We start from the raw sequence: 12,846 nt of genomic DNA, 5'->3' as shown, positions 1-12,846 counted from the left end.
AAATGAGTATAAAAAGAAAAAAATCACTTTTCACACTACCAGACAATTTATTCGTTTTATTTAGGGGCCGGCCACATACCACGTGGACAGATTTTTAACGATTTTGACCCCCCCCCCCCTCCCCCTGTGGACAAATGCCCATATGAATCATAAAATATTTGTAAGGACCGTGGACATCACACAACACCACCCCCCCCCCCCCCCCAAGCTGTCCACGTGGTATGTGGACAGCCCCTTACCACAATAATGTCCTTTGCCAGGGATAGGGATCTCAATCAATAAGCAACACAATTGACTCGTTGTTTCTGAGTTTGCGTCGTTTTGACAGTTCAACCATACATTTTCTGTCAAGTTTACATCATCAGAACGTGAACGTGCCCATTGGCTGAAACTTTGCATAGTCGTTTTTATGGGCAAAAAATGCCCTTTTGTGCTATAAGTTCAATCACAAACACAACTCATATTGAAAAGCTATTGAAAAATGCTATTATGATGGTATTGATGATTACCAATACTTTTAGAGCCAACACGGTTAGTTTGAGCGGTGTGACGTTTTCGGCAAAGTTGTAACATATAGTTTTGTCTTCCAAAAAAATATAGACTGTAAAAACATATTCTTGATTTTTTGAAAACAAATTTAAAGAAAATTAAAAATTAATTATCCAAAACAGCCCATTTGAAGAAAATCGATTTTTTTTATAAAAACTTCGAAAAATTACCTGAACAACGAAACCGGTCATGGAGGAATCAGAAAAAAAGCTATTTTTTTTCACGGGGTACATCTTTTTTGGAAGTACAAAGTTATTATTTACAACTTTGCCTGGTACACTATGACAATCAAATAAACCTTTTTGACCGTAAAAATATTCTCATTTCCTCATACAGTGCTCTATTGGAAATTAAAAATATGTCTACAGTCGAAACGGTTTGTTTGATTGACATAGTGTCTTCGGCAAAGTTGTAGATAATATTTTGTCCTTTCGAAAGAAAAATATTCCTTTTGAAAAAACGATTCAAACAATTTGTTTTTTCAAAAAAAAAATTTTTTTTTTTTTTCAAAAAACGATAACTTTTTTTTCTTAACTTCTAAATGGTCGGACTGGTTTCATTGTTTTGGCAATCTTTTGTAGGTTTTATTTAAAAATCAGATTTTTAAAAAATGAGCTCATTTGAATACATGATTGTTTTTTAATTTTTCGTCTTATTTTATTTTTCAATAAATGATTTTTTTAAATGTATTTTTTTGGAAAGACAGAATTATTATCTACAACTTTGTCGAAGACGTCACACCAATCAAACGAACCGAAGTGCTTTTTTATTTTATACTCATTTTTCACAATATTATGAATTATGATGTATTCGATGCTACTTATAGTATATATCATTATACAGGCTATTTCGAGAGACTAGCAAATAATTTCATTAAATAATTTCTAAATGTTTTAAACTCCGCCTTCCACAATTGAAAAAACGATTAAGTCACAGAGAGTCGATTTTTGCAATTTTTTTTCAGATGACACCAATTCTCGACGTTTCATGCGTTTCTAAGTCATTTGGCATCAAAAACCATCGAAAACCGATTTTTTTTGGCTATGAAAATACAGTAATCACCCGATTATATCAGTACCCGATTTTATCTGCCCCCGATTTTATCACCTTTTTCACCCAATTTTATCATCATATACGTTGTATGTCCACCATCTCCGAATCTCGCAATTATTTACAAGTGCCAGTTCCACTGTCAATTAGGATACAAACTTTCGTCTTTTAATGTCTGTAGACAGTATCCTCGATTAATTTTTATTTTTAAAATCATTGGTGTTGTTTCAACTACTTCATCGATTTTTTTCCCTCTCTAGTTTTGATCAGGCCTATCGGTCCAAAAAGCCAGGGATTGTGACTGTTAGATACGTTACGTACGTCATCGATTTGTTTCTGCTTCTGGGTGAATGAAGAAAAAGTACAAAAAGTCTCAATTTTCATGTGTTTTGAAATGTATTGAAGAGATATTTTGTGAAAGGGCTATCAGTAAACCACATAAACACATTTTGGGTCATTTCTGATCCCTTTTCCGTAACCTTAGAAAATAGCTGAAAATAATTTTTTGAGCTGCTTGAGATATGTATGACACTAAGAGAACAACTTCACAGCTTTATGCAAACACTAGTACCTAACCTACGAACTAGTAGTGAAATTTATGTTTTACTTATATGAGAGCCCTCCCTCTTCCAGAGGAGGGAGGGGTGTCAAGTGACCATTGACATATTTCTTACTCCTAATAACCTCACCATGTCAAATTTGGTTCCATTTGCTTGATTAGTTTTTAAGTTACGTAGAAGTTTGTGTTATATTTGTATGGAAGCCCTCCCTTTAAGAAGAGGAACTACTCTAGTAACCTTTTCCGGCCTCAAAAACCCCTACATTAAAATTTTCACGCCGATTAGTACAGTAGTTCCCACGTCTATAAGGATCAGAGAAGCAGACAGACGGATAGAACTGCTTTTTCATATGATTCGATTTCTTGTAGTAATCAAAATCGCTGATTTTACGTGTTAAATTATTGGTTTACCATCTTTTATAACAAAATAATAATAAAAAAACTCCCGATTTTATCACTTTCCCTATTTTATCACTCCAAACAGCATCAAGGGGGTGATATAATCGGGTGATCACTGTATTTGCAATGGTCGACTAAATTCATTGCCCGGTTTTGTGATGGAATTGCTCTGATATGAAACATGATGATGCAACATCGACGTGTTATATTACAAATTACGCAACGCTGAAAATCTAGATTTCAGATCCCCCCCTCCTATGTAACGATAGGTAGCGTTCGACATGACCCCCCCCCCCTAAAATTACTTACCACTAATCAGTCTGACTCCTCTCCGAAATTTTCATTTTCGAGCAAACATGATAGTTACGTAACTGTCTCTACTACCCCCCCCCCTCCTTCCCGCCCTCCTACGTAACAATAAGTAACGCAGTGATTTTTTGTAAAAAGTCAATCCGAACGGAAACGATAAAAAAATAAAATATTACACGTAGGTACCCTGAAACTTATTGTTGCTTGAAAAGAATTATTGTTATGTTTACTAAAAATCTTGGTTCAATACGACTAAAAAGAATTTAGTTTTAAGAGATAGGTTCAAGCATTTGAGTGTCTACTATCAATCACGCAAACTATGCCAAGCTTGCGTTTTTTAAATTTATTTATATCAGGTAGCCACCTTCTCTCTCTCTCTCCTCTTAGCACTACCTCTGAAATTAATATGAGGAAAATGTTCCATTTACCAAACCATAACCAAAACGAGAGGTAGATAAATTCTTCGGCATAACCGCAAGCTTAACGGAGGATAATTCGGTTAATTGAATAATAGCAAAGTTTGGTACCTATTAATTTCTGTATTACCTGCTTAAGCAGCCTTTTTTTTAAATGAATATAACAAAAAAAATATTATATAATATCATGTTTCACACTACTTTAGCAGTTTTTCATTAATTGGTGTAGCAAACCTGCTGAAAACAATCGTTGCCCAAGTAGTCTGATAGCCTAAATAACTCTCCCTCCCGCCGTCACCGTACCACATCATTGCTACTGCGTCACTGTGATGCGAAGGGGACAAGTCAAGTTTATTATTCTCTTTTGCTATCGTTTTTCCTCGTGCGACGAGCCACGTACGGAGAAAAAAACAACGAGTTGCGCGGATCATTCTCTTCTAAGAGCTGTATATAGTCTAGTTATGTATTTATTATTTCCGAGTGAGCAATGCATCAACATTTTGTTACGTACTGAGAGGATTCAAGTTTATTCATTACTTGAACACATCGCAATCTGTACAGTTTGGGACAAAACGACAATCGGGTCATAATCGTTTCGTTTCCATCGCTGCTCATGACCATGGCCGATGGTAAAAGTGTAAATATAATAACAAACACAATATTCGCTTACCGGTCCTATTTGTGTAAATCGGCATCGGCAGTATTTTGTAATATTGGCAAAATGTTAGAAAAACCTCTCAACAAAGACCTCTTAGATCGTGGTCTCAGTAGTAAGCATGGTTGGATCAGAAGTTTTGAGTAACTTTTGCATATTGCTTATAGGCTAGGTTTATACAAATGGAAAACAGGTAAATATTTTTTTTTATTAGCGTTTCAATAGAATGGAAATTAATATTGAATATAAATTCAATATTTAATTCCATTCTACTAATTCTCCACGTAAAAATCGACTTTAGTGTGCACATATAACAACTCTGTAAATTGCAAGACCGTTCAATGGAACACTAGTTTTGCGCCAAATTTTTCAAATTTCCGTAGGATTTTATATGGGACAATCAAATTGTTCAAAACTTGTTCTCTAAAGATGTCCAGTTGAGTAGCCATATTTTATATGGCCGTTTTTGAAACTATCGATCTTGCCGAGCGCCGGGCTGAAAAAGTTTCCTTTTGACCTCTACAATAAGCCACGATGCTTGGAGTTGATCGGAGTTTATTTAATAGACCCACACAAAGCACATATATTTTAGAAATTGATTTATATGAAAATTGTACGGTTTTTTAATTACTATAACATATGTCTCTCGCTAAACGTATTTGAATATACTTATTTTTTATAAAATAATATTTTTATTATTCTAATTTAAGTTTGAAATGATCCATAACTTTTGATGTTTGTTAAAAAGTGCGGATTTTGAATGAGATGGATATTTTTTCGGTATCAATCAACAACATGCAATATAAACTGAAGTTAGTCTCCATTATGAATTAAAACACGGTTTCAATTTTTCATAATTTACATCGAGTAATTTTTAGACAAACGTTTGCTATTTCTCATTATTTTTCTTTTTGGCTGGGTTACGGTCTAAAAAATCAATATTAAGTTCAAAACTCGGAAAGAAAGTATCGGTTTTGTATGAAACGAAATGGGATCACATACTAGTAACTGTTCAGGATTTGAATGTTTGAGATACTCGACAAAAACTAGTAAAGGATCCCTTGCTTTCAATTGCCTGATCATATTTCGTTTGATTTTGAGCGGAACATCTGAGTCTAAAAGAGCCAATCCAACTTATCCTGGGATAAAATACCACAAGTGATTCTTCATCACTTCAGTTACAGCGTCTGAAACTACTTTATTAATCTCGGTACATGCGAATGAATCATGTAGAATATTCATAACTCGATTAGGACATTGAATAGGCCTCGCAGATCGGAAATGTACCTGAATGTAAAGTTTGACTATAAAAACAGAAACGTTTCGAATGCAATTTAATTCTTCTGTGGTCAATGATCGGAACAAATTTATTTTCAGGCAGTAAACGTTTGTTGCCATGAAGCTTGCGTGGAATTAGTGAAAAAGGGTCGCTCTACAACCAAGAAATATGAATGCCAACTCCAAGAGCTCTTTGAGGGAGCTGCATGGAGGCAAGTTTCTGGGTCCGATTGTATGAAAGTTCATAGATATGAAGAAGACGAGTAAGATTGGTTAGCTTTCGACCGAGAAAATCACTTAAAAGAAAACAGCAACACGAACTTGTCTGAAATACTCCAATCCACTAGCGTATTATGAACTTCTTTGGCGATATTTTTGCCGGAGCTTGAATCCATTTTAAGCGCGCTCAAGAACTTTGCTGTTCCATCTTAACTCACAAGTATTGCAATTCGATCAACATAAGGTCTACCGACTATATTTGTTACAATTTTACCGTCCTAATGAACTAGATCTTTAGTGCTGAACTATTTCATAAAAAATAATAATAATACTAAAACTAACATAAAATTTATACGCAAAGTTTAAAATTATAATTTCCAGAATACTACATTGCCAATGAAGTCGGAATTTGCTTCACCATTTTGAATTTAACGGTTCACTTCACGGATTTGCTGCAATAAAGTACGATTTTGGGTATAATCACTGAATGGCAGATTCAGACCCTCTAACGTATATAAGAGATCATTCATTTATCACGTAGCGTACTCAGAGTAGGGAGGTATTCAACGAAGCGTTCGACAGCCGGATGACCCCATGCAAAATTGCGTTTCTTAGGGGTGGGAGGTACTCCAAATTGTCAAAATTTACCGTCACGTAATATGTGAATGTCCCTAATGATATGTTTTGAAGTAGAATACTTCTCTCAGGAAGTTCGGCTACATAGGGATGTGAAATGAAAATCTAAAACCGAAAAAAGTGAAAAATATGTCCAATTTCAAATGCTAATAAATCGGTTAGTATTCGATGGATTTCCTTCGTTCTTGTAGCAATAGATGGGAAAATCTTCTAAGATTCTTCCCAAAAGAAGATAATTGTAATTTTATTATTCGCACTATTGTACAATTAAAAATAGTCAAGCCTTGTCAAAACGAAAAATTCGACCTCTGATTGGTCGTTATATGATTGCTTCCCAAGCACGGTCGACAGAATCATATACCTTGCAATTGAAAACATGCTATTTGGCCTATATAAGAGCCTGTTTCAGCCGGAGCCGCTCATAATAGTTCTAGACAGCGACAACAGCAGTCGTCCTTCCTTAGCAGCAGCACTAGCCCTGTGGTTGGTCACCACGTCTCAGGAGCAGCGCGGTTATTCTCAGCGTGTGTCGCCAGACAGCCATTATTCCCCCCGTGTTGGGGCAGCATGATGATTGCCATCAGGAAATCCAAATTTGAACATCAAAATGCCTTTTTCAAGGCAAATAAACAAGTCATTGAAAGTTAATAATTTTTTGACAACGTAAGCAAACATTCTATGTTGGATCCTAGCAATTTGAATCTGTCGCGCCCGTCTAATTCACTGAACGTGAAACAGCTTCCACAGTGCATGTTGTCCGTGTATCTTAATTCCCCCACTGTCAGGGCAGCTCGAAGGTTGCGATCAGCAACCGATTTTGAACCGCAAAATGCCTTTTTTAAGGCAAATAAACAAGTAATTTAAGGTTAATAATTTTCTGGCATCAACACAAGCATACATTCTGTGCGGGATGCAATCAAATTCTGTTGTAGTTGTCTACTTTTTACTTTATTTAGTAAACCCCCCACGGTAGGGGCAGCGCAAAGGCTGCGATCAGCATAACCGACTTTGAATAATAAACTGCCCTGTTGGAACGCATTTACAAAAGCAGTTAGTTCGACTATTCAGAGCTAATATGAAGTCGATTCAATCAATCAGCATGTACAGAATTTCATCCCCCAGCTGCCAAGTTGCAACATAATGCAACACGCAACAGCGAGCAAACCGGAATCGCTTGATGTTACAAACCGCAATAAAATGCGGATTGAAACCGTTGCGTGTGTGAGAGCACCATCGGTGTTTATTCGCTGGATACAAAAATCATATGCGAATTGTCGAATAATTTGTCTGAAGAACATTAGGGAATGGAACAACTGAACTGAAAGGCGTGGCCTATTTCGTAGCGCCCTTCGGCTATAAAAGAGTGTTTCTGGGAAAACTAGCTAGATTCATTAGTCGGATAGTGAGCTGGATAGACCGTCCGGGTTGCGCCTGTGGCTGCCTTCAAATTGAACAAATCACTTGCCCTGTGGTTGGTCACCACGTCTCAGGCCTCTGCCTGAGAACGAACGCCAACGCGAGCGATCAGGCGAGATTTTTGCCTTACATCAGCCGGCACTTCCTCTAATAGAAAAGTGGGATCATTTTATTCAGAAGAATATTACTGTCGGTAATATTACAGAGATGCGATGGCATTATATCCGATATGGAATTGAACAATTGTTCTTTTGAGGACAAATAAAACACTTATTTGAAGAGGTAATAGTTTGGGGTACCAGTAGCAGTATGGTAATAGCCTCAGCGGTACTTCCATGAGGCGGATGTTATAAGGAAGTAGATGGAAGCGGCATGGCGAAACAGTTCGGGTGTGCTTAGACGCGCGTCATTTTTCGTTGTTGATATTATTCCCCACATGAAACGACGCGCTTTCGTACGATAGCGGCGGTATTAGCGGTAGATGCATTTGCCAACACTTACTCCAGTAAAGCCGTGTCTAATTTTCAATGTGAAAACACCTTTCTATTGTGTTGGCCGTGCGCATTAGGCCTCTGCCAGGCTAAACGCGAAAAGCGGCGTGAACCGATTCGCCCGGCCATAGGTTAATGTACAGCCGTAAGTAGAGCTGTGAAAAAGTATTCTACTTCAACCTTGCGGTCGTGGCTTTGCACACAACCCTCCTGTGTTTTTTATAATTAAAGAATATTTCGACGCAAAATATACAACTATTTTAAAAAACAAAGGCAAAAAACTGCAAAAAGTGATAGAAAACCAGCGATTTTTATGAGAATCAATTTTTTCCAAAATAAGCGCTTTGTGGGTCCAATAAATGAGCTTGGATCAACTTCAAATTTTAATGGCTTATTATTGGAGTAAAAAAGAAACTTTTTCCGCCCGGCGCTCATCGAAATCGCATGATGTTGCAAAAAAGGCCACTCTAATGTCCAGTTAACTCCCAAAAATGTATCGATACATTTTTCAATACATTTTTAATCTTTTTATTTTTAAATTTTACACTTTCATTTCTAACATTTCACAATATAAAGATATGTATTTCAACTCCAACATGGGGTCATCTTTAGTGCTCAGATGGACTTACTGGGAAAAGCTTTTCTGAGGACCGACGGTTGCAACGATGCTTGTAGAAAAAGTTATTGACCTTGACGAACGGTTCAATCCATTGTAGCGTCTTACGGTATTCAGAAGAAAAAAAAAATCCTCAGGAAATTTACCACAAACATCATGTATCAATATATTTTTAGGCGTCAACTGGTCATCTCTGGAGAACAATTCTAAAAAAAGTTGGTTTTGCCTCATATAATTCTATGCAAACTTAAAAAAATCTGGCCCAAAAATAGGGATCCACCAAACGATCTGAAAACTTATATTGTTGTTATAGGAACTAAGGGAGCACGAAAAGTTATTGGAGTTAATAATAATTCTTGTCACACCCCAGCATCCATATACAATTTAATATACAATATATCCTGGCTGTAAGCGCCCTGGCGAAGATGTAATGCTGCCCATTTTAAATGCTTTTTTCAGCGTTCCAATATTTTTCGTTTTAATTTTTGACTATTGATGGGCCCTATACATCCTATACATTTGAGAAGTGTCTGAAAGTTAATTCCTTGATGTTTTTATCGATATATTTGAACAGTGTAGCACACCAATATCTCGTACTTAAGAACGAATGATTTTTTTTTCCAATTTATTAGGCAATAACTTCAATTTTAACAACTCTCCCAGCAGCCTCAGCAAATAGCCGATTTCATTTTATTCCTAAATTTTCACAAACCAATATACAGGCCAAAAACCATAGTCACATAGCATAGTCGGTTCACACAAATCGATTAGATTCTTCTTAGCTCTCATTATATCACAATTAAGTACTTAACATCAAGTATCTATCTTATGCACCACTTGGTGACCGTGATCATATGGTGACCGTGACAAAACCGAAATGTACAATAATAACATTTTTCTTATTATTTATTAGTTTATGCCTGATGATAACTGAGTGAGTGATTTTGTACGATGGTTGACTATCGGTGCTCAATTCAGCGCTTATTTTTTAAATTTATGACTTCTTAACTTTGCCTGCATGATTTTTGAGATATTTCTGCTAGCGAAAGTTTCAAGCAGCTAATTTTCCCCTGACAACTCTTTTGAATGTAAAACTTTCCAGTATCTATTGATATCTCTCATGTGCGATGATAACGTATTCCAATTTTATTTGTGACGTGACTTTATGAAATGCACACTGTTAGTGCTGTACTGACTACAAGTACAATAACATACTTTGTCTTGATGCTCTGATACATTTTTCAATTCAGCCTCTCTTCTTGTATCAAACTGAGAAATATATACATATTTTTTTGCTATTTTCTATGGGTGGAATTGCAAATTCTTCTCATGCGTAGCAGTCAGTATAAACCGGTAACACAGGGAGACAAAATGCTCCAGAAAATTTACATTAGAACATTTAGAACAATCTCATCATTGATACATGAGGAATGCTTTGTCTGTAAAATGTCCAAAAAGTTGTCAACGAAGAAAAATCTCCAATTCGGTGTAGTTCCCGAAACAAATACATGAACATGAATAAATTTATGTTTAAGCTTCAGAGAATCCAAATCTTTCTCTGGGTTAGATAACATACAATAAACCTGAGCACGCAAGACTAATGTGTCCCAGCTTGGGCATATAGTAAATGTAAATAAACCGCACTGTAAGCTGATGCTCTTTTACACCATTGAACTCAATGAAGATTTATCTACAATCGATGGAATAAAGCGCAAACCCGCTTGAGTAATTCAACCAACCAACAGAAGAAAAAAACATATTTGGCAGCTGTTGAAAATTTCACGTTGATCGCGTTTTCCATCTCAGCGCCACTGAGCCTTTTTCGAGATGATGCTTGATAGACAATATATACCGCATCATCCCGAAAAGGTCTTTTTTTACTTTGCTGACGGCGAACTGTATAGCGTTCGTAAGCCGATTTTTCACTCTCTTTCGTTTTTTTTTAATAGGAATGCTTTACCTTTCCACGGTTGTCTGCTACTTGTACCGGCACCAGCATCACCATTCGTAACTTTTTTTTCTGCGGAGAGCAAAAAAACATTATCATTCACTTCACTACTTGAGCATTGCGCTGCACGTGCACAAAGAACACGTCACTCAATATTCATTGGGAAATTGATTTTCCACAGATTCTTTGCGGACTCATTTTACACAGGCAATCACCGGAAGGTGTAAACCGAGAATTCAACCGCAACCCACAGCAGGAGAAAATTAAAATCACTTTGTTCCACTACACATGTGAACCAGCCTCAATCGATACTGGCAGGGTGCCTTCAGAGACACGAGGCTACTACTCCAAACACATAATCGAACGAACGTAACGGGAACATGGATGGGTGACCATTTTCAGCTGTTTTCCGGCCACGTCTGCTTCCTTTTGTCTGGCAGTTGTCCTGGGCGCAAACTTTTTACTCACACAGCCAGCGCTCCGAAAGAACAATAACAATTCACGTGGTCACAAACCGGCAGCACACAGACAGCGTTTTCAACTATTTTTAATGGTTCCCCATTAGAGCATGACAGGGCATTCCTGGGTCCAGTGAAGTCAGACAAACAAATATTAAAAGGCTCCGCTCTGCTTGCAATAGGCTCACGTCTGCTGATAAAAACAGGAAATGTAGAACACTCCACTGTATGGGTATGTAGGTGCTTTCTCTTGTGGCTTTTCCAACTGACTCACTCTGGCTTGGCTCGGCTCAACCAGACTCCCAGTTTTCCCCCGGCTCCGGTCGCAGCTTTTTCGATCGATGATTGTCTTCCCATTCGTAGACTGTGCGTCCACGGCCCACGGAAGGGGTAGGTACTCACATTACGCTTCACACATCTAACTTTTAATTTTTTATTGGATTTTTCATTGATTTAATTTTGTGTGGATGCTTCCAGTAAACACAGTAAACAGCGACACCCGTAGGCCAAAGCACTCCCGTTTAGCACCACTAATGGGTCAACACCGAAAGCGGATTTCCGCTTTATTTCACAAATTCCAGTAATTTCAATTTGTTTACCAACTGATTTGCTTACTGATTTGCTAGCTATTTTCCCGAGAACCGCACTGAACAAAACTCCGCACAGAACTGAAGCTTTTTCGTCCTTATCGGTGCCTTTTTAAAGCTGGTCCTTCACTCTGAACGGGCTCACCGAAACGAGCTTTCCTGTCGTATTTTCTCATCTCTCTCGTGACACACCGGCGACAGCACGTGAGCGCACGCAAAAGCTCTCTCTGTTTACGTCGCCTTCGGTCGTATTTTCGACTCGGTGGCAGCTGATGCGGCGTGCGATCCGAAGCACATGGTTTTCCAGCGAAACGGGGATTCACGCAATTTATCAGATTTCCTAGTTTCTCCACTGATTCTACACATAAACACACGAGACGACGTCGACGAGCGGCTTTAGCGTGCGTTTGGATTTCCTTTGCCACACCTCCCGAGCTGCTGGTGCTGCGAGTAAAACACTCTGAAATTACGATGAAGCTTTGTTTTTTTTTTGCTTTCTACGCTGTAATGGATAAAGCTCACTCGAAGATTTACCAGCCCAATTTTCGCCCGATAAATAATATGGGTATTCATGTCGAGCTCGTAAACAAATACCCAGCCGTCAAAATACTCACCTCCATTGACGAGTAATGGAAGATACGCAGTTTACGGCTGGGTATTCGTATACGAGCTCGATGTGAAGACCCCTAATGTTTTTAATTAGGGGTAAACAGGGTAAGACCGCCCTGCGGGGTAAGACCGCCCACTGTAGTTTTACTACCAAGTTATAAAATAATTGAAAAATTTCTTTAACGTGTCTATCACAGTATAATTACATAACATTTTGCACGTTTTTCTGTTTTGATAGTGCGCGAACGGTCGCAGAAATAATCAAAAACAACCTTTCAGCTGGCAACCAGTCAATGCGCTATTGTTTTGCGGCAACGGGACTTAAGGTTTTTCAGTCTAAAAATCTATTGTTTTGTTCGTGAATATACGTTTAATCGCTTGCCTGAATCTATCTTCTTTCGGAAATATCGAAGGCCGTGAGGAATCTTGTAATTTTGACTACTATTTCGGTCAAATATGAAAATGTTCCACTGGGGGTAAAGTCGCCCACTATACAAGGGGTAAAACCGCCACGAATCCAACTGCTTGTTGTTTTACTTCAAGACCTAAATGCCTCGACACTACAAAGGGAATATTTACAGGATCAGTAAAGCAACTTCAAGCCACATAAGTCATCGATGTTAATCGACCATTTTCGATTTGGTTTAAGCT

General features: G+C 37.7%; 1 protein-coding gene across 3 annotated transcripts in view; it reads right to left on the bottom strand.

Annotated features, from left to right (window-relative positions):
- Nucleotides 1-11,663, bottom strand: part of LOC129725720 (uncharacterized) — a 500,714-nt gene extending 489,051 nt beyond the window's left edge. For all 3 annotated transcript variants that reach the window (XM_055681833.1, XM_055681835.1, XM_055681832.1), the window contains exon 1: nucleotides 10,554-11,663. The gene's annotated coding sequence lies outside the window, so the exon portion shown is untranslated. The remainder of the gene's footprint in view (nucleotides 1-10,553) is intronic.
- Nucleotides 11,664-12,846: the final 1,183 nt, after the last annotated feature.

This window comes from Wyeomyia smithii, chromosome 2 (genome assembly GCF_029784165.1).
Source record: "Wyeomyia smithii strain HCP4-BCI-WySm-NY-G18 chromosome 2, ASM2978416v1, whole genome shotgun sequence".
NCBI classification, from domain to species: Eukaryota; Metazoa; Arthropoda; class Insecta; order Diptera; family Culicidae; genus Wyeomyia; species Wyeomyia smithii.
The sequence above is the reverse complement of the archived record's forward strand: the minus strand, read 5'-3'. Positions and strand labels throughout refer to the sequence as shown.